This window comes from Scyliorhinus torazame, chromosome 8 (assembly GCF_047496885.1).
Source record: "Scyliorhinus torazame isolate Kashiwa2021f chromosome 8, sScyTor2.1, whole genome shotgun sequence".
Classification (NCBI taxonomy): domain Eukaryota; kingdom Metazoa; phylum Chordata; class Chondrichthyes; order Carcharhiniformes; family Scyliorhinidae; genus Scyliorhinus; species Scyliorhinus torazame.
Window position 1 is genome coordinate 246,258,254 of NC_092714.1, and position 22,118 is coordinate 246,280,371.

The window sequence follows — 22,118 nt, forward strand, 5'->3', positions numbered from 1 at the left end:
GTCTCCCCGCATCCCTGTGGTACCTTGGGCGGGGCGGCATCCGGATCGACGTCAATGGCCGCCGGACGTTCCTCCCCGAAGGGAGTCTTCTCCAGAACCGATGGATGAGGAGCCAAGTCAGTGTCAGACTTATGGGCGCCAACCCCGTCGCGGAACCTGGTCCTGGGGGTGCCTGAGGCGCCTTCGTTCCGACAGAAATTGGGGCCAGCCCAGGGGCCGTACCTTCCATTTGGATGAACCTGCGGCGACTACTCTCGAGGAGGTGGAGACTGAGGACGACTGCCTAAATTGCGTGGCAGCTCCCTGTGTGGCCCCCATTGAGGTGACAGTACGGGTCAATGGTCACCCGTTTGAGATGGAGTTGGACAATGGCGCAGCGGTCTCCGTAATTGCCCAGAGGACATTCGACACCATCAAGCAGGGTTTACAGACCCTTACATTAACCGACACACAGGTCAGGTTGGCCACCTACACGGGGGAACCATTAGACATTGCAGGAACTACAATGACCCCTGTTGTTTATGAATGCCAGGAGGGGCATTTCCCACTTATTGTGGTGCGCGGCCATGGCCCCAGCCTGTTGGGTCGGGACTGGTTGCGCCATTTGCGGTTGCAGTGGCAGCACATCCTCGAAACAGGTTCTGGAGGGTTGACGGAGCTACTAGGACGGTATTCCAGCCCGGTTTGGGGAAAATAAAAGGGGCCGTGGCCCGTATCCAAGTCGAACCAGGTGCCACGCTGCGCTATTTCTGGGCGCGCCCGGTGCCTTACGCCTTGCTCGAGAAGGTAGAAGGAGAGCTCACTCATTTGGAGTCCTTGGGTATTATCAGGCCCGTCCGTTTCGCTGACTGGGCAGCGCCAATTGTATCTGTAATGAAGCCAGATGCCACAGTTCGCTTGTGCGGTGACTATAAACTTACAGTGAATACGGCTTCCCGGCTCGACCGATATCCAATGCCTCGCATAGAAGATCTCTACGTGATGCTTGCAGGTAGACTCTCGTTCACAAAATTAGGTATGAGTCACGCCTACCTACAGTTGGAGCTGGACCCTGCCTCCCGGCCATATGTAACTATTAATACACACCGGGGCCTGTATGAATATACACGGTTGCCTTTTTGGGTATCCTCTGCCTGCGCTATCTTTCAACGCATCATGGAGGGCACCTTGAGAGGTTTAACGCGTGTCACTGTCTACTTAGATGACGTTTTGATTTCAGAGACGTCGGAGCAGGAACATTTGGAGGCTGTCTTTGGACGCTTTTCAGAGGCTGCAGTCCGTTTACGTTGTACGAAGTGGGTCTTCCAGGCGAAGGAAGTAGTCTACCTGGGTTATCGGGTGGACCGCGAAGGTTTGCACCCCGTCGCAGAGAAGGTGCACGCAATTCAACAGGCCCCCGCCCCAACTGACACTTTGCATCTTTGTTCTTTTCGCGGCCTCGTAAACTATTACGGGAAGTTACTCCCCAATCTGGCAACTGCGCTGGCCCCCTTGCTAAAGAAGAATCACACCTGGGTTTGGGGTCAGCTGCAAGAAACCGCTTTCCGGTGGGGAAAACAACAATTGTCGTCGTCCGGGTTACTAACCCACTATGATCCTGGAAAGATTTTGCTCATCACTTGTGATGCATCCCCGTATTATATTGGGGCCATCCTGTCCCACAAGATGGAGAACGGGGCCGAGCGACCGATAGCTTTCGCCTCCCGCACATTGACTGCAGCGGAAAAGAAGTACACGCAGATCGAGAAGGAGTGCCTGGCAGTGGTCTTTGCAGTGAAACGTTTCCACCAGTGTATGGCCGCCACTTCGCTATCGTGACTGATCATAAGCCTCTGCTGGGACTTTTCCGAGAGGATAAGCCGATTACACCCATTGCTTCCGCACGGATCCAGCGCTGGGCTTTGTTGTTCGCTGCCTACGAGTATTCTCTGGAGCACAAATCAGGAACCCAGATAGCGAATGCCGACGCACTGAGCCGATTGCCTTTATCGACCGGCCCCATGTCGACCCCCATGACCGGTGACGTGGTTGCAACCCTAAATTTTATGGACTACTTGCCTGTCACGGCATCACAGATCCGTGAGTGGACCCAGGCAGAGCCAGTCCTGTCAAAGATTCAGCACATAGTCCTGTATGGTGGGCAACATAGAGAGCTCCCAGGCGAGTTGCGGGCATTTTCCTCCAAGCTGTCAGAATTTAGCATGGAAGGCGGTATCCTATTGTGGGGGACGCGTGTGATTGTCCTGGAAAAAGGACAGGAGCTGATACGAAGGGACTTGCACAATGGGCATCCGAGTGTGACCAAAATTAAAATGTTGGCCCGGAGTTATGTCTGGTGGCCAGGCCTCGACACCGACATTGAGAAAGTAGCCCAAAACTGCTCCATTTGCCAGGAGCATCAGAAGCTTCCGCTGGCCGCGCCCCTGCATCACTGGGAATGGCCAGGGCGGCCTTGGGTGCGCTTGCATGCGGATTTCGCCGGCCCTTTTCAAGTATCCATGTTCCTTCTATTAATCGATGCCCAACCTAAATGGTTAGAGGTGCACAACATCCTGCGCAACAATCGAGAAGATGCGTTTGTCTTTCAGTACGTATGGCCTCCCCGAGGTGCTGGTCACGGACAACGGCACTCCGTTCACAAGTGAGGAGTTTGCAAGGTTCATGAAGATGAACGACATAAGCCATATCCACACCGCTCCATCTCACCCGGCTTCCAATGGGTTGGCGGAGCGCGCAGTGCAAACATTCAAACGGGGCCTAAAGAAGCAGTCTTCCGGGTCTATGGACACGAGACTGGCTCGTTTTTGGTTTTCATACAGCACCACTCCACATGCGGTGACGGTCCCGCGGAACTCCTAATGGGCCGGAGACTTCGCACCCGCCTTAGCATGGTATTCCCGGACATTGGCGCAAAAGTATGCCGCACTGAAGAACGTCAGGGACATGGCCTTTCTTGGCATCGGCCGATTCGGCTTGATGCAGTGTGGAGTAAAGGCGAGATTTAAACACATTCAAAAACCAACCACTTGCACTAGGTTAAAATCGGATCCTATCTCCACTGTGTTGTGAAGTTGCGTTGTACATTCTGTTGGACTTCATGGGTATGTTATAAACTTAGCACATTTTTTTAAATTTACCAGCTGGGAATGAAGACCTACATGAAAGTGTGTAAAGTTTCTTTGTATAATGAAGCCAGAATGGAATTTTCAGTGCACAAAGTTATTTTCACACTTGCTGGGCTGAGACCCATAGTTCAGTGTGACCACAGCGCTGACAGAATGTGTTTCTCTCACTGATGACCTCAACGAGCTTTCACTTTCTGATTGTTCAGTGAATGACTGGGGTTTAAAGCAGGGAGCACAGCAATTTACAAAATTGTACCTTCCATCACAATCTATTCATCAGAAGCAGTGACCTCTATCACTAAAGAATGGAACTCGAGGCCGAGACTACAAGCAGCAGGTGTGAATACTTAGAAGTGTACATTAACAGTGTGACAGCTATACAACCACAAAACATTGCATGGGCTGGTGTTGCTATGACGACAAACATGCTTAATTTATAGCCTTTCACCTCCAACAGTTAGGAGTGTTTTTTTCAGGGCGTTTTATTCCTATTATTCTTTTTCTCATTCCTTGCTTTGTTCTTTCTTTCCTGGTTGTGCTTTCATTCCCTCACTTTCTATTTATTGTTCCAAATTTGTAACCTTTCAAGATTCTGTTTGTCATTATTTACTGTCTGAATCTATTTTTGTCATTGCTTTACCTTATTTGTGTTTTGATATCATCAACCCATTACACACAATAGTTGTCCCTTCTTTGCAATGGTGAACAAGACACAAAAATAAAATATTTTAAGTTTGCAACAATTTGTAATATATTTGTAATGTAGTAAAGGAGCTTCACAATGGGGCAAATAAAGATTGACACAGAGCGACGTAAGGAGATATTGGAGCAGATCGAAAAAAGCTCGGTCAAGGATGTAAGTTCTAAGAAACATCTTAAAGAAGATAAGGGAGGTCGAGAGGCAGAAAGGTTTTGAAAGGGAGCTCCAGAGCTTAGGGCTTGGCAACTGAAAGCATAGCTGCCAATAGTGAAGCAATTAGAATCAGGAGTGCTCAAGAAGGCAAGATTGGATGAGCAGAGCTATCTCACAAGGTAGTTGGGCTGGTGGAGATGACAGTGACTGGGAGAAGCGAGGCCATGACTGGGGTTTAAAAACAAGAGTGAGAATTTAAAAATTAAGGAATTTAAAAATTAAGTGCCAGGGCACCACCCTGCCCAGAGGGCATGCCGCTTGGGGCCTCCGATTCCCTTGCAGACCCCCACGACTGCTGTTCTGTCTGGTTCGGTGGGGACAGCCTCAGGTACGTCGGGAATCTGCACATTAGAGTGACGCTATCTGTCTCACTCTAATATTTAGCAGATTTGCTAAAATGTGATCCCACCCATTGTGGGCGGGATTCCACTTGCAACGCCTCGTGAAATTGCGTTGAATCACACAAGTCGTTGCGAGGCAGGTAGATAGTGATAGCGGGTTCCCCCGGCGCCGCGGCGAGCTGCTTTTCCAGCGCAGCATGGCTGGAGCATCACGCCCAAAGCGCCAAGCTCTGACTGAAAACCGACGTGTTCCTCTCCAGAAACACAGCCAGGTTTTCACTCCAGATCTTCTGGCACTTTGTCAAAAAAAAAAGCAGACAGACTTTCAGCTGATTCCTGAGCAAGCTTTTACATGGAACAGGTTGCTAGCTTGTCACCAGAGACTTGTAGTGGGCGAGGGAGGGGGGGGGGGCACGCCACGCCACACCACTCCACAAAAACATGGCTGACCAGCACTCTTTCTCGCTCTCACCACCTACCATTGGTGTACCGGAAGGGTTTTCAGGTTGATACTCAACCCGTTTGGCACGCTTTATGAATGCACCTTCCTTGGTCATCAAGCCTGGGGTGGTACTGCATTTATATACAAAATAGAGTCCCTACAGTGCAGAAGGAGCCTATTCGGCCCATCGAGCCTGCACCAACCCTCTGAAAGAGCACGCTGCCTACGACCTACCTAATCTTTGGACACTAAGGGTAATCTTGCGTGACCAATCCACCTAACCTGCACATCTTTGGACTGTGGGACGTAACAGAAGCACCCGGAGGAAAACCACGCACACACAGGGAGAAAGTGCAAACTCCACACAGTAACCCAAGGTCAGAATCGAACCTGGGTCTCTGGCGCTGTGAGGCAGCAGTGCTAACCACTGTGACACCATGCTCTGTAGCATGATTTTTCAGTTTAAGATGCAGGTTTTATGTGGTTCAACTTATCGTCTGCAACATTCGTATTTCATTTTGAATAACTTGGTGAGCTTCTTTCCAATCCTGAGTGCATGAACAAAAAAAACACATCTTGAAATCATTTAAGGAAAGTTAAGGAGAGGTACAAATATAGAAACTGACCTGTAACAGTGAACACTTTCCTGGCTTTGGGTGAGATGTAAAACTGAGGCCCCACCTGCCCTCACAAATGAAAATAAAAGATCCCATGGTACCATTTGAGGAAGTGCAGTGGAGATCTCCTTCATGTCCTGGCCAATATTTAGCCCTCAAACAACACCACCAAAATAGATTGACTGGTTATTATTCCCGTAGCAATTTGTGGAACTGCTGCTACATTTTCCTACGCAACATCAATCAGTGACTAGATGTCAACGGTACTTAATTGGCTTTAAAGCAGTTTGGGACATCCCGAAGATATGAAAGCCATTATATAAATGCTTGTCTTTATTTTACATGAAACACTGTTGGGTTACTCTCCAAAAATGATTTTACCACAGAATTGGAGACTCATCAATTTTGTTCATTTTGATGAATGACAGAATTACTACTGTGCAGAAGGAGGCCATTTGGCCCATGACTGCAGCAGCTCTTCAAATTAACATTTGACCTGGTGCTGTTCCTCTGCCCTCTCCCCGCAACCTTACACGTTCTTCCTTCCCAGATAGCCATCTAATTCCTTTTTGAATGTCACGATTCACATGCCTTCTGCACACTCTCAGGCAGTGAGTGCGCTTCAGACCTTAGCCACTTGCTGCGTGAAAAATATTTTTCTCATGTCAGCTTTGCCTCTTTTGCCAACGACTATAAATCAGTGCTCTCTCGGTCTTCAACCTTTCGCCAGTGTGAATAGTTTTTCCCTGTCTAGTCTGCCCAGACCGAACATGATTTTGAACACCTCTATCAAATCTCCTCTCGGTCTTCTCTACTCCAGGAAAAACAGTCCTAGCTTCTCCAATCTAGCTTCATAACTGAAGTTTCTCAACTGTGGAACTATTTAATGTGAATCTTTTGTGCAGTGGCTTTACATCTTTCCTAAAATGCAGCCCCCAGAATTTATTACAATACTCTAGCTGAAGATCAACAAGTGTTTTATACAAGTTGAACATAACCTCCTTGCTCTTGTGCTCGATGGCCCTATTAATAATGCCGAGGATACTGTCTGCTTTACTAACCTGTCCTGTCATCTTCAATGACTTAAGTATTGTGTATGCATAAGTTCTCTGTTCCTGCACCCCCTTTAGAATTGTGCCCCTCATTTTATATTATCCGGAATTGTCCGGCCGTCGGGATTCTCTGTTCCCGCTGGCAGCGCAACCCCTCCTGCGGGTTTCCCAGCGGCGTAAGGTGGCTTCAATTGCAAATCCCGTTGACAAGTGAGGGGAATAGAGAATCCTGACGCCGGGGAATAGAGAATCCTGCCACCGGGGAATAGAGAATCCGGCCGCCGGGGAATAGAGAATCCTGCCGCCGGGGAATAGAGAATCCTGCCGCCGGGGAATAGAGAATCCTGCCGCCGGGGAATAGAGAATCATGCCGCCGGGGAATAGAGAATCCTGCCGCCGGGGAATAGAGAATCCTGCTGGCAGGGAATAGAGAATCCTGCCGCCGGGGAATAGAGAATCCTGCCGCCGGGGAATAGAGAATCCTGCTGGCAGGGAATAGAGAATCCTGCTGGCAGGGAATAGAGAATCCTGCTGGCAGGGAATAGAGAATCCTGCCGCCGGGGAATAGGGAATCCTGCCGCCGGGGAATGGAGAATCCTGCTGCCTGGGAATCGAGAATCCTGCCGCCGGGGAATAGAGAATCCTGCTGGCAGGAAATAGAGAATCCTGCCGCCGGGGAATGGAGAATCCTGCCGCCGGGGAATAGAGAATCCTGCCGCCGTGGAATAGAGAATCCTGCCGCCGGGGAATGGAGAATCCTGCCGCCGGGGAATAGAGAATCCTGCCGCCGGGGAATAGAGAATCCTGCTGGCAGGGAATAGAGAATCCTGCCGCCGGGGAATGGAGAATCCTGCCGCCGGGGAATGGAGAATCCTGCCGCCGGGGAATAGAGAATCCTGCCACCGGGGAATAGAGAATCCTGCCGCCGGGGAATAGAGAATCCTGCCGCTGGGGAATAGAGAATCCTGCTGCCGGGGAATGGAGAATCCTGCCGCCGGGGAATAGAGAATCCTGCTGCCGGGGAATGGAGAATCCTGCCGCCGGGGAATGGAGAATCCTGCCGCCGGGGAATAGAGAATCCTGCCGCCGGGGAATAGAGAATCCTGCCGCCGGGGAATAGAGAATCCTGCCGCCGGGGAATAGAGAATCCTGCCGCCGGGGAATAGAGAATCCTGCCGCCGGGGAATAGAGAATCCTGCCGCCGGGGAATAGAGAATCCTGCTGGCAGGGAATAGAGAATCCTGCTGGCAGGGAATAGAGAATCCTGCTGGCAGGGAATAGAGAATCCTGCCGCCGGTGAATAGGGAATCGTGCCGCCGGGGAATGGAGAATCCTGCTGCCTGGGAATCGAGAATCCTGCCGCCGGGGAATAGAGAATCCTGCTGGCAGGAAATAGAGAATCCTGCCGCCGGGGAATGGAGAATCCTGCCGCCGGGGAATAGAGAATCCTGCCGCCGTGGAATAGAGAATCCTGCCGCCGGGGAATGGAGAATCCTGCCGCCGGGGAATAGAGAATCCTGCCGCCGGGGAATAGAGAATCCTGCTGGCAGGGAATAGAGAATCCTGCCGCCGGGGAATAGAGAATCCTGCCGCCGGGGAATAGAGAATCCTGCCGCCGGGGAATGGAGAATCCTGCCGCCGGGGAATAGAGAATCCTGCCACCGGGGAATAGAGAATCCTGCCACCGGGGAATAGAGAATCCTGCCGCCGGGGAATAGAGAATCCTGCCGCTGGGGAATAGAGAATCCTGCTGCCGGGGAATGGAGAATCCTGCTGCCGGGGAATGGAGAATCCTGCCGCCGGGGAATGGAGAATCCTGCCGCCGGGGAATAGAGAATCCTGCTGGCAGGGAATAGAGAATCCTGCCGCCGGGGAATAGAGAATCCTGCCGCCGGGGAATAGAGAATCCTGCCGCCGGGGAATAGAGAATCCTGCTGGCAGGGAATAGAGAATCCTGCCGCCGGGGAATAGAGAATCCTGCCGCCGGGGAATAGAGAATCCTGCTGCCGGGGAATGAAGAATCCTGCCGCCGGGGAATGGAGAATCCTGCCGCCGGGGAATAGAGAATCCTGCCGCCGGGGAATAGAGAATCCTGCTGCCGTGGAATAGAGAATCCTGCCGCTGGGGAATAGAGAATCCTGCTGCCGTGGAATAGAGAATCCTGCCGCTGGGGAATAGAGAATCCTGCCGCCGGGGAATAGAGAATCCTGCCGCTGGGGAATAGAGAATCCTGCTGCCGGGGAATGGAGAATCCTGCCGCCGGGGAATAGAGAATCCTGCCGCCGGGGAATAGAGAATCCTGCCGCTGGGGAATAGAGAATCCTGCCGCTGGGGAATAGAGAATCCTGCCGCCGGGGAATAGAGAATCCTGCCGCCGGGGAATAGAGAATCCTGCTGGCAGGGAATAGAGAATCCTGCCGCTGGGGAATAGAGAATCCTGCCGCCGGGGAATAGAGAATCCTGCCGCCGGGGAATAGAGAATCCTGCCGCCGGGGAATAGAGAATCCTGCTGGCAGGGAATAGAGAATCCTGCCGCCGGGGAATAGAGAATCCTGCCGCCGGGGAATAGAGAATCCTGCCGCTGGGGAATGGAGAATCCTGCCGCCGGGGAATAGAGAATCCTGCCGCTGGGGAATAGAGAATCCTGCTGCCGGGGAATAGAGAATCCTGCCGCCGGGGAATAGAGAATCCTGCCGCCGGGGAATAGAGAATCCTGCCGCTGGGGAATAGAGAATCCTGCTGCCGGGGAATGGAGAATCCTGCCGCCGGGGAATAGAGAATCCTGCCGCTGGGGAATAGAGAATCCTGCCGCCGTGGAATAGAGAATCCTGCTGGCAGGGAATAGAGAATCCTGCCGCCGTGGAATAGAGAATCCTGCCACCGGGGAATAGAGAATCCTGCTGGCAGGGAATAGAGAATCCTGCCGCCGGGGAATAGAGAATCCTGCCGCCGGGGAATAGAGAATCCTGCCGCTGGGGAATAGAGAATCCTGCCGCCGGGGAATAGAGAATCCTGCCGCCGGGGAATAGAGAATCCTGCCGCCGGGGAATAGAGAATCCTGCTGGCAGGGAATAGAGAATCCTGCCGCCGGGGAATAGAGAATCCTGCCGCCGGGGAATAGAGAATCCTGCTGCCGGGGAATAGAGAATCCTGCCGCCGGGGAATAGAGAATCCTGCCGCCGGGGAATAGAGAATCCTGCCGCCGGGGAATGGAGAATCCTGCCGCCGGGGAATAGAGAATCCTGCCGCCGGGGAATCGAGAATCCTGCCGCCGGGGAATAGAGAATCCTGCCGCCGGGGAATAGAGAATCCTGCCGCCGGGGAATAGAGAATCCTGCCGCCGGGGAATAGAGAATCCTGCCGCCGGGGAATAGAGAATCCTGCCGCCGGGGAATAGAGAATCCTGCCGCCGGGGAATAGAGAATCCTGCCGCCGGGGAATAGGGAATCCTGCCGCCAGGGAATAGAGAATCCTGCTGGCAGGGAATAGAGAATCCTGCCGCCGGGGAATAGAGAATCCTGCTGGCAGGGAATAGAGAATCCTGCCGCCGGGGAATAGAGAATCCTGCCGCTGGGGAATAGAGAATCCTGCCACTGGGGAATAGAGAATCCTGCCGCCGGGGAATAGAGAATCCTGCCGCCGGGGAATAGAGAATCCTGCCGCCGGGGAATAGAGAATCCTGCCGCCGGGGAATAGAGAATCCTGCCGCCGGGGAATAGAGAATCCTGCCGCTGGGGAATAGAGAATCCTGCCGCCGGGGAATAGAGAATCCTGCCGCTGGGGAATAGAGAATCCTGCTGCCGGGGAATAGAGAATCCTGCCGCCGGGGAATAGAGAATCCTGCCGCCGGGGAATAGAGAATCCTGCCGCCGGGGAATAGAGAATCCTGCCGCCGGGGAATAGAGAATCCTGCTGGCAGGGAATAGAGAATCCTGCTGGCAGGGAATAGAGAATCCTGCTGGCAGGGAATAGAGAATCCTGCTGGCAGGGAATAGAGAATCCTGCTGGCAGGGAATAGAGAATCCTGCTGGCAGGGAATAGAGAATCCTGCTGGCAGGGAATAGAGAATCCTGCTGGCAGGGAATAGAGAATCCTGCCGCCGGGGAATAGAGAATCCTGCCGCCGGGGAATAGAGAATCCTGCTGGCAGGGAATAGAGAATCCTGCTGGCAGGGAATAGAGAATCCTGCTGGCAGGGAATAGAGAATCCTGCTGGCAGGGAATAGAGAATCCTGCCGCCGGGGAATAGAGAATCCTGCCGCCGGGGAATAGAGAATCCTGCCGCCGGGGAATAGAGAATCCTGCCGCTGGGGAATAGAGAATCCTGCCGCCGGGGAATAGAGAATCCTGCCGCCGGGGAATAGAGAATCCTGCCGCCGGGGAATAGAGAATCCTGCTGGCAGGGAATAGAGAATCCTGCCGCCGGGGAATAGAGAATCCTGCTGCCGGGGAATAGAGAATCCTGCCGCCGGGGAATAGAGAATCCTGCCGCCGGGGAATAGAGAATCCTGCCGCCGGGGAATGGAGAATCCTGCCGCCGGGGAATAGAGAATCCTGCCGCCGGGGAATAGAGAATCCTGCCGCCGGGGAATAGAGAATCCTGCTGCCGGGGAATAGAGAATCCTGCCGCCGGGGAATAGAGAATCCTGCCGCCGGGGAATAGAGAATCCTGCCGCCGGGGAATGGAGAATCCTGCCGCCGGGGAATAGAGAATCCTGCCGCCGGGGAATCGAGAATCCTGCCGCCGGGGAATAGAGAATCCTGCCGCCGGGGAATAGAGAATCCTGCCGCCGGGGAATAGAGAATCCTGCCGCCGGGGAATAGAGAATCCTGCCGCCGGGGAATAGAGAATCCTGCCGCCGGGGAATAGAGAATCCTGCCGCCGGGGAATGGAGAATCCTGCCGCCAGGGAATAGAGAATCCTGCCGCTGGGGAATAGAGAATCCTGCTGGCAGGGAATAGAGAATCCTGCCGCCGGGGAATAGAGAATGCTGCCGCCGGGGAATAGAGAATCCTGCCGCCGGGGAATAGAGAATCCTGCCGCCGGGGAATAGAGAATCCTGCCGCCGGGGAATAGAGAATCCTGCCGCCGGGGAATAGAGAATGCTGCCGCCGGGGAATAGAGAATCCTGCCGCTGGGGAATAGAGAATCCTGCCACTGGGGAATAGAGAATCCTGCCGCCGGGGAATAGAGAATCCTGCCGCCGGGGAATAGAGAATCCTGCCGCCGGGGAATAGAGAATCCTGCCGCCGGGGAATAGAGAATACTGCCGCCGGGGAATAGAGAATCCTGCCGCTGGGGAATAGAGAATCCTGCCGCCGGGGAATAGAGAATCCTGCCGCCGGGGAATAGAGAATCCTGCCGCCGTGGAATAGAGAATCCTGCCGCCGGGGAATAGAGAATCCTGCCGCCGGGGAATAGAGAATCCTGCCGCCGGGGAATAGAGAATCCTGCCGCCGTGGAATAGAGAATCCTGCCGCCGGGGAATGGCGTTCTGCCGAGAAACGCGCGGCTGGGGACCGCAGAGGCGGGAATGGAGCATCGCGGGGCGGGCTTCAGGCAATGGCCTGAGGCTGTGGATACGGTGTGCAGCAAATTCCTAGAGTACGCCGCTTTGGGTGAAAGCGGCGCCGCCCCGTTTTTGTCACCATCGGGGGTTCTCCGCCCTGTCGCCGAACACGATTTTGGTGCGAGGATCTGAGAATCCAGCCCATGGTGTCCATCAGCTCATTGAATGAACAGCGATGCCAATTAACCTTGGCACATCGCTGCCCTCCCCTTCTGGATGCCTGCTCAGCCTGATTAGTGTCTGGATCTTCAGGATGTGTAGCAGCCCCCTGCACTTGGCTGCTGCCTCCAGCCTGCATTGTCGCTGCTGCCTTCCATGGCGTCTGCCCCCCTCGGCTGCCACAAGTAACCCGAGGACAGCCTCCACAGGATCCACACCAGCAGACATTGTTATATTGAATTGGAGAAGGAGAGAGACTGACAATCAGTTAGGGCTTCCATCCCGGGACCCTCAAATCCCAAAAGCCCCCTCCACCCCTACCATTACTGTCCCACCTTCTCCCAGAGTACTGTCCATTGAGCCAGTTGTGCTGGCAAACCTTATCCTGCATACTCACCCCAGCCACATCTGGAGCCCCTAGACCCCAGACCTCAGATCTCTGCCAGGAACATTAGGGGGGGGGGACTGTGTTCAGCTGCCCTCCGCTCATCCACACACTTGCCCTTTGGCCACGAGAAGATCTTCAGTAGCACGGTGGTTAGCACTGCTGCTTCACAGCGCCATGGTCCCATGTTCGATTCCCGACTTGGATCACTGTGCGGAGTCTGCACATTCTCCCCGTGGGTTTCCCCGGGTGCTCCAGTTTCCGCCTCAAAAGATGTGCTGTTTGGTGAATTGGACATTCTGAATTTCTGAATTCTCCCTCCGTGTACCCAAACAGGCGCTGGAATGTGGCGACTAGGGGCTTTTCACAGTAACTTCATTGCAGCATTAATATAAGCCTACTTGTGACAATAAAGATTATTATTATTATTAAGTCCTGCTGTTTAGTGTGTGACTGTTGGCAGCTGCCTCTATGGTGCTGTCACTCCTCAAGTACACACACATTGTTTACTAACTTGATAGAGTTTTTCAAGGAGGTCACTAAGATGATTGATGAAGGTAGGGCAGTGGATGTTGTCTATATGGACTTCAGTAAGGCCTTTGACAAGGTCCCTCATGGTAGACTAGTACAAAAGGTGAAGTCACACGGGATCAGGGGTGAGCTGGCAAGGTGGATACAGAACTGGCTAGGTCATAGAAGGCAGAGAGTAGCAATGGAAGGATGCTTTTCTAATTGGAGGGCTGTGACCAGTGGTGTTCCACAGGGATCAGTGCTGGGACCTTTGCTCTTTGTAGTATATAGAAATGATTTGGAGGAAAATGTAACTGGTCTGATTAGTAAGTTTGCAGACGACACAAAGGTTGGTGGAATTGCGGATAGCGATGAGGACTGTCAGAGGATACAGCAGGATTTAGATTGTTTGGAGACTTGGGCGGAGAGATGGCAGATGGAGTTTAATCCGGACAAATGTGAGGTAATGCATTTTGGAAGGTCTAATGCAGGTAGGGAATATACAGTGAATGGTAGAACCCTCAAGAGTATTGAAAGTCAAAGAGATCTAGGAGTACAGGTCCACAGGTCATTGAAAGGGGCAACACAGGTGGAGAAGGTAGTCAAGAAGGCATACGGCATGCTTGCCTTCATTGGCCGGGGCATTGAGTATAAGAATTGACAAGTCATGTTGCAGCTGTATAGAACCTTAGTTAGGCCACACTTGGAGTATAGTGTTCAATTCTGGTCGCCACACTACCAGAAGGATGTGGAGGCTTTAGAGAGGGTGCAGAAGAGATTTACCAGAATGTTGCCTGGTATGGAGGGCATTAGCTATGAGGAGCGGTTGAATAAACTCGGTTTGTTCTCACTGGAACGAAGGAGGTTGAGGGGAGACCTGATAGAGGTCTACAAAATTATGAGGGGCATAGACAGAGTGGATAGTCAGAGGCTTTTCCCCAGGGTAGAGGGGTCAATTACTAGGGGGCATAGGTTTAAGGTGAGAGGGACAAGGTTTAGAGTAGATGTACGAGGCAGGTTTTTTACGCAGAGGGTAGTGGGTGCCTGGAACTCGCTACCGGACGAGGTGGTGGAAGCAGGGACAATAGTGACATTTAAGGGGCATCTTGACAAATACATGAATAGGATGGGAATAGAGGGATACGGACCCAGGAAGTGTAGAAGATTGTAGTTTAGTCGGGCAGCATGGTCGGCACGGGCTTGGAGGGCTGAAGGGCCTGTTCCTGTGCTGTACATTTCTTTGTTCTTTGTTGTTCTTTGTTCAGGCATCAAAGCTTGCTGGACACACAGTGCACTAATCATCCTCTGAGACATGGCACCTGTTCCTTTGAGGAGGTACTTGTGAGTTCAGGAGTGCAAAGTGCTCTCACAACTAACTAACAAAGTTAATTCCTCATTTGAAATAGCCTTCAGCTATAAAGCTGTATAGCCCAACCCCTGCTGAGGAGTCCCCCATCCCCGAACACTGGGGTAGCAGCTCATCGCATGGGCATTGCTGAGCAACAGGAGGTCACCTCCCTTTGTTCTTAGGTTTAACTGGAATCCAGAGCAGTTGTGGAGAGGATCTGAGGGAGTGGACATCTCTCAACTCTGCCCGAAGAAAGACTGGACAGAGCAGGAACTGTAAAAAGTCAGGCTTCCAAAACTATACATTGCCATCCAGATAACCGGGAATTGGGACAGAAAGGCTTTTAGTACAACTGAAGTTCCAGGAACAGGGACCAAGGTATTGTTCAGAAGAATTCAAGAAAGAGTAAACAAAGCGTTCTGAGTTAAAGAGACAATTTCAGTGACTAGATTTAAAGTGGGACAACAGACTTCAGAGGTAGATGAATCATTTGATGCCATTTTAATACCGCCTGGGAATCGAGCAATTTGCACAGCAAGACAAAGAAATCCTAAAATGGGTTGGTGTAAAATCCTGGACTGGATTCACTGTTAAAAGTGGAGAGGAAACTTTCTTTAAAAGTGTAATTTGTAAAACCTGGACTGGATTTCAGAATTGAAACTGCTAAAGGAAAGCTTTATTAAGAGAGAAGATTTTAAAGTGTGTTTTTCGGAGTGGAGTTTGAAAACTCATGTGATCATCGTCTGGGGGGATTCTGAGGAGACATCCACAAACATTCACTTGGGTTCCAGATGACTCGGAATCAGTGCGGCTTACCACAGTCACCTTGTGTGTTTAGAGGGGACTCTTTGTGTTAATGAGACCATTTTAGCTTAAGATGTACTTGTGTGTATTTGTTAAGATAAGGGAACAGTAAGTCAGTATTGTATTATCATCCAATATTTTCATGTTTATCAATTTTGTTCAAGTTGTTAAAACTAATTCGCGGTCTTGTGACTCTGTTCCTCCATGTTTTATTTTAAAATAAGTATAAGTTGCTGTCTTTTGAGCCAGGGTTCCATGTGGGATCTCCCCATCCAGTTATAGAGTCATAGAGTTTACATGCATAGATGTTTACAGCATGAAAAGAGGCCCATCGGCCCAGCTGTTCCATGCCGCCCAGTTTCTATCACTAAGCTAGTCCACTTGCCTGCATTTGGCCCATATCCCTCCATACCCACCCTGCCCATGTAGTGGTCTAACTTATTTTTAAAGGACAAAATTGTACCCGCCTCTACCACTGCCTCTGGCAGCCCATTCCAAATGCTCACCACCCTCTACGTGAAGAAATTTCCCCTCTGGTTTTTTTTGTTCTCTCTCCTCTCACCTTAAACCTATGCCCTTTAGTTCTAGACCCCTTTAAGTTTGGGAATAGATGTCGACTATCTACCTTATCGATGGTCCTCATTATTTTATAGACCTCTATAAGATCACCCCTTGTAACGTCAACTGGGAGTGTAACAATTACTATATTAAACTTTGGACATAAGGATGTGCTACCAAGTATGAATGGCTTAATGGAAGCATGCTTTAGTGAAAATTGACATCCCACTTGCTGATGAAACTTTTTCCCAGTCGCATTCGAACTTTAAGTCCCTCCTGTGGATAAGGGTAAATCTTCACATGGTTTGCGCCACCCAGTCGAGGTGCTCCACTGCCAACCATTTCGGGTCAGGATTGGTATGGATCAGGCAACCAAAGGATTGACACCCTCAGAACAAGACAATTAGCTAAAGTCAAATTGTTTCTGAAGAATTTTAAACCTCTGTTATCCATTTGCTGTGTCGAGAACCAGGAAGAAAGGGAGTGGGACCAGTCAGTAATCTGGTGTCCTTTCAGCATTTTGGAGAGGCTCCTGGGGTGGGATGTTCATCTTCAGCGGAAGCTGGTAATCTGTTGGAGCCGATTTGCTGCATATTCATTAAAATCAGGCAGAGATAAAGATCTATCCATCATTAATGTTTTTTGCAGAATGATTTTCCTGAACAATAATATGGGGATGAAACTCAATTTTTGGCAGAGGGAGGTGGCAGTGAATCCAGAAATTTGAGAGTGCTCGGTGAAGTATGCGCTTAACGTTAATTAATGTGTTTGTCAAAATTGGATTCAGCTGCTTCTCGATCTTTCTGGTTGGGTATTATGCAACTGCCATAGAGCCCAACTAATATTTGCAACAATAGAAAATAGAACTGAAGTCCTTAATTATTTGCATATGATATTTTACCAGTTTATACAAATATTGGGGGGAGATAGAAACTTTTTGCTGAAAATAAAACAATTTTGTATAGACAAATGACAGTAATGTACAGTTCAGAATCCATGAGGCCAAACTCATAATGGATAACATGAAAAACCTATTTATAAATATACAAGAGACAGATGTTGACAGATTGAATCTGCTTATAGTAATCTTTGTCCATCCTTTGGTAGATGTGTTATGCTTTTAATAGTGTTCACTTCCCCAATATCTTATGGGTCAAATATATTACCCTGGGATATGTCTGTAGGTCTCAACAAAAATATAGCTCTTGTATTATTGTGGAATCACAGTATAACACCTGCCTATAGTTTGCCATTCAGGGGTTGTCATCTTATATTAGTTTCTGCATAAATGATTTGGTATGTGGAGGGTTGGGATCGTTCGACTTGGAGACGCATTCCGGGGGAAAGACAAAGGATGTCTGGACAACAGATGTCCGGAGATAGATGAAAATGTATAAAACTTCATCAGCTCTCCTCAGGCTACGCTTCACCTTCCAGTGGGCTGTCGTTTTTTTTTTTAGCATTATGTAGAATAATGGTCTGGATTTTGTGGTCAGCAGTGAACTGATAGCAATGGCTGAGGAACTCCTCAAAAAAAACTGACCAGAAAGATCCAGCAAACTCTGTGCCGTGGATTTCTCTTTTTCCAATGTTAGTTTGAATCTGATAGCAAGTAGGGGATCCCCAGGTACCCAGAAACAATAATGTTACCCAGTGGGATAAGAAGCCAATCACATTGAAGCATTCTCACAGACAAACAAGGAAGTAAAATTGTCCTTCATTTTAATTACATTTTAGAACAGAATTAACAATTGCGACATACACATAGAATTAAGGTCAAAGCTGAAATGTCATAAACAAATATTAGAAAACAATACCAATATTTTTTAATCATATTGCAGAAATCTGACATTCCACATATATAAAATTTGTTTTTTTAATAACAGAAGGGGTTTTCCAGCAGTAATTCTAAACCTAGTACATGATTCAAAAACCCAGCTGCACATCATTCAACAACATGTAGCTTTTTACAGCAAAGTTAACGGCGTAAAATGAGAAGTTTTTATTGTTACGATCCCAGTTGATATTGTAACTGGACAGGAAGACCCCAGATGGAACCCTGGCTCAAAAGATAGTAACTTACACTTTTTTTTCATAGAACGTGGAGGAACAGAGTAACAGGACTGCCAATTAGTTTTAATAACAAGAACAAACATTTTTATTAAACATTAAAAAATTGGATTATGATCCAATACTCCTTTACTCTCCCTTAACTTAACAAATACACACAGATTTAAAGATTAACATGGTTTACAAAGTAAATCTTAAGGTACAATTGTCTCATTAACACAAAGTCCCTTTTAAACACACAAGATGTTTGTGATCAAATACACACACCTTGCTCTGAACCCAAGTTAGTGTCTGTGGTTTTCTTCACAGAATCTCCCCAGATGTTTGTCACATGAAAGTTTCCAAACTCCACTCCTAAAAACACGCTTCAATAACAGTAATGCTTTCTCTTAACGATTTGCATTCTGCAGTCCAGACCTGGGGCGTCATTCTCCGACCCCCCAGAGGGTCGGAGAATGGCCGTTGGCCGCCGTGAATCCCGCCCCCGCCCCGGCCGAAGTCTCCGAAGGGAGAAAAGTCGGCGGGGCGTTAATGGCGCCGCTACCGCGGAGAATGTCACGGGTCTGCGCAAGGCAGCCGATTTTCGGCCTGCCGATATTCTCCCTTCCGGATGGGCCGAAGTCCCGTCGACGTGATGACTGTTCACGTTGACGTGAATCAAACCTCCTTTTCATTGGCGTGACCCGGTGCTCCAGGCTCACGCCGACCAGCGAGGAGGTGAGTGACGGCCTGGGGAGTTGGCTCTGGGCAGGAAATGGCGTGGCCGCAGACTGATTGCGTGAGGAGAGGTGTGTCTCGGCTTGTGTGTGTGTGTGTGCGGTGGGGGGGGGGGGGTTAGAGTAGGCTGGGCTCCGGGGGAGTGCCGGGAGGGGGTCCGTGCCGGGGTGGAGGTTGGGGGTTGGGGGGGGTCCGTGCCGGGGTGGAGGTTGGGGGTTGGGGGGGGGTCCGTGCCGGGGTGGAGGTTGGGGGTTGGAGGGGGTCCGTGCTGGGGTGGAGGTTGGGGGTTGTGGGGGGTCCGTGCCGGGGTGAAGGTTGGGGGTTGGAGGGGGTCCGTGCTGGGGTGGAGGTTGGGGGTTGGAGGGGGTCCGTGCTGGGGTGGAGGTTGGGGGTTGGGGGGGGTCCGTGCTGGGGTGGAGGTTGGGGAGGGGGTCCGTGCTGGGGTGGAGGTTGGGGGTTGGGGGGGGTCCGTGCCGGGGTGGAGGTTGGGGGTTGGGGGGGGTCCGTGCTGGGGTGGAGGTTGGGGAGGGGGTCCATGCTGGGGTGGAGGTTGGGGGTTGGGGGGGGGTCCGTGCCGGGGTGGAGGTTGGGGGTTGGGGGGGGTCCGTGCTGGGGTGGAGGTTGGGGAGGGGGTCCGTGCTGGGGTGGAGGTTGGGGAGGGGGTCCGTGCCGAGGAGGGTGATGGGAGGGCAAATGAGTTGGTCCACCTGGCCAGGTGCCAGCCTCCAACAGTTGGACCCATGCGGTCCATGCCACCTGGCTGGGGGGAGGAGGGGATATGGGCAATGATGACATGTCGTCGTTCCCCTCCCCCCCACCAGGCCGTCATGTTTTCAGATCATCCAGCGATGTTGGCCGCCGTGGCGGCAGCCGCTAATGTCCATGTTGCCCTGGATGAGGAGGAGGAGCGTGCCAGAGAGGCGGCGCAGGCTGCCGCAGAGGGGCAGGCGGCAGCCGCCCAGGCTGGAGGGACACCTGACCGACAGGACGAGGAGGGGGAGGAGGACGTCGCGGCCCCACGGCAACGGAGGCACCCGAGGGCGCCCCGTGTGTACCGGCCCCGGCAGTCATACCAGGACCTCACGGACCGGGAATGCAGGAGGAGACTCCGGATGAGCTGGGAAACCATGGCACACATCTGCCACCTGCTGGCACACCTGTCACCGCGTGGCACTGGCGGGGGACACCCTCTCCCCGTGTCCGTCAAGGTTACGGTGGCCCTGAACTTTTATACAACGGGGTCATTCCAGGCACCGAGTGGGGACCTGTCCGGCATATCGCAGACATCGGTGCACCGGTGTATCCGGGCAGTGACAGGTGCCCTTTATGCCATGGCGCACCGCTACATCCGCTTCCCCGTGGACCGGGCCAGCCAAGATGCCCGGGCCGTGGGCTTCTCTGCCGTGGCTGGGTTCCCCATGGTCCAGGGCGCGATCGATGGGATGCACGTCGCCGTGCGGCCACCTGCAGATAACAGGGCCGTGTTCACTAATAGGAAGGGGACCTATTCGATGAACGTACAGGTGGTCTGCGACCACCGCATGAAGATCCTGCACGTCTGCGCCCGTCACCCAGGCAGTGTACACGACTCATTCGTGTTGTCGCGGTCATCCATCCCCGGCATGTACGAGGGACGCCATCCCCGGCTGAGGGGCTGGTTGCTGGGCGACAGGGGCTACCCATTGCGATCGTGGCTGATGACGCCTATACGGAGGCCACGCAATGAGGCGGAGAACCGCTACAATGATGCCCATGTAGCGACAAGGGGAGTGATCGAGAGGTGCTTTGGCGTGCTGAAGATGTGTTTCAGGTGCCTGGACCTCTCTGGGGGCACCCTCCAGTATCGGTCAGATAGGGTCGGCCGCATCATTGTGGTGTGCTGCGTCCTGCACAACATAGCCCAGCAGAGGGGCAATGTGCCGCAGGCAGAGGAGGGCGGAGTGGAGGTGCAGCAGGAAGAGGCCCAGTCCTCCCCAGATGAGGGGGATGGAGGCAATGGTCAGGGCAGACGGGGTAGACACAGGCGGGTGGCTGTCCACCGTTACCGGCTGGCCCAGCGGGCACGGGACAGACTGATAGACGCCCGCTTCACTGACTAGATGGGCGTGGGAATCGGGTAGTATGGCCACAGACCGCACACCATGGCAACAGCCGACTACCCACACCCCCCACCCATCCACCCACCCAGCACCCTCACCCCCCTCCCCAACCCCACCCACCCCACCCGCATGCACACCACCCCCCCCCCCCATTGCCGATCCACCGGCGGCACAACGGGCCGGGCTCACACAGTTGCGGGTGGACGCGTGTCTATCGCAGGCCATGGAGGATGATGACAACCCGCCCTGCGATGAGCTCCTGGCTCTACATCGTTGGACTATGTCTGACCCATGGCCACAGTACCACCATCCACCCGGACCATCCCTGCATGCGGCTGTGACACTGCAGCGCACGGTCCCGTCCTCTGCCCGGGGGATGTTGATGGCGGCCCAGGGGGAAGGGGGCAGACTCACCTGGGGCTGAGGTAAGACCACCCCTCACACACACACTTGCGCTCAACGTACATGACACGCCCGCACACTTTGGACAGAGCACAAAGGCAGCTTCGGTAGGTGTAACATTGACTTTAATAACCAAAGGAGTTCATGCACGTGCCCTAGCCCCTAAAACTCATCTGTGCCCTGCACCCGTGCCAACTTACTCAGTGTCTAATTGTTTGGCCTTACGGGCCCTTTGACTACGTCTACGTGGTTCCCCAGACGGTACAGCAGAACTGGAGGTGGACTCCTGTGATTCCTGCCCTCTGACACTGGATCCCTTTGGCGGCCGTTTCCTGGGGCGTCCTGGCCTAGGTGGGCCAGGCTGCGGCCCGGGCGACTGGGATGGCGAGCCGCCAGCCTGTCCTGCCCGTTGCCCACCCGATGCACCTGGGACGGAAGGGGGGGAGTCCGAGGTGTCGCGGTGTACCGGGACCTCCCCTACAGAGGGAGCCGGGACGGACCACACCACCTCCTCCTCCCTCGGGGTGCCCGATGGCCCCCAGGCCTCTACATCGGTGGGGGATGCGAACGGACTGGCCATCCGACGCCCCCCCGACATCTGGCGCTGCCAGTCCTGGAGGCCCGTGCTGGTATCGACAGGGGTCTGCAGGTTTGCAGCCATGGAGCCCAGGGTGTTGGCAAACCCTGTCTGTGACAGTGCGACGCCGGCTCGCACATGGCCACTGGCGCCGATGCCCTCAGCGATGGCCTGCTGAGACTGGGCCATGGCCTGCAGAGACTGGGCTATGGCGTTGAGCGCCTCTGCCATCTGGCGCTGGCACTGGCTCATGGCCTCCTGTGAGAGGGCAGCCATTTCCTGGGCCACAGACGCCGACTGCACGGAAGGCCCCAGGCCTCGCAAACCGTTCCCCATGTCTGACACCGTCGCAACCATTGCCTCCACCGCGGACGCCACCCGTGCGGTGTCAGCCTGGGTGGCACGCATGACCGGGACCACTCCCAGCTCC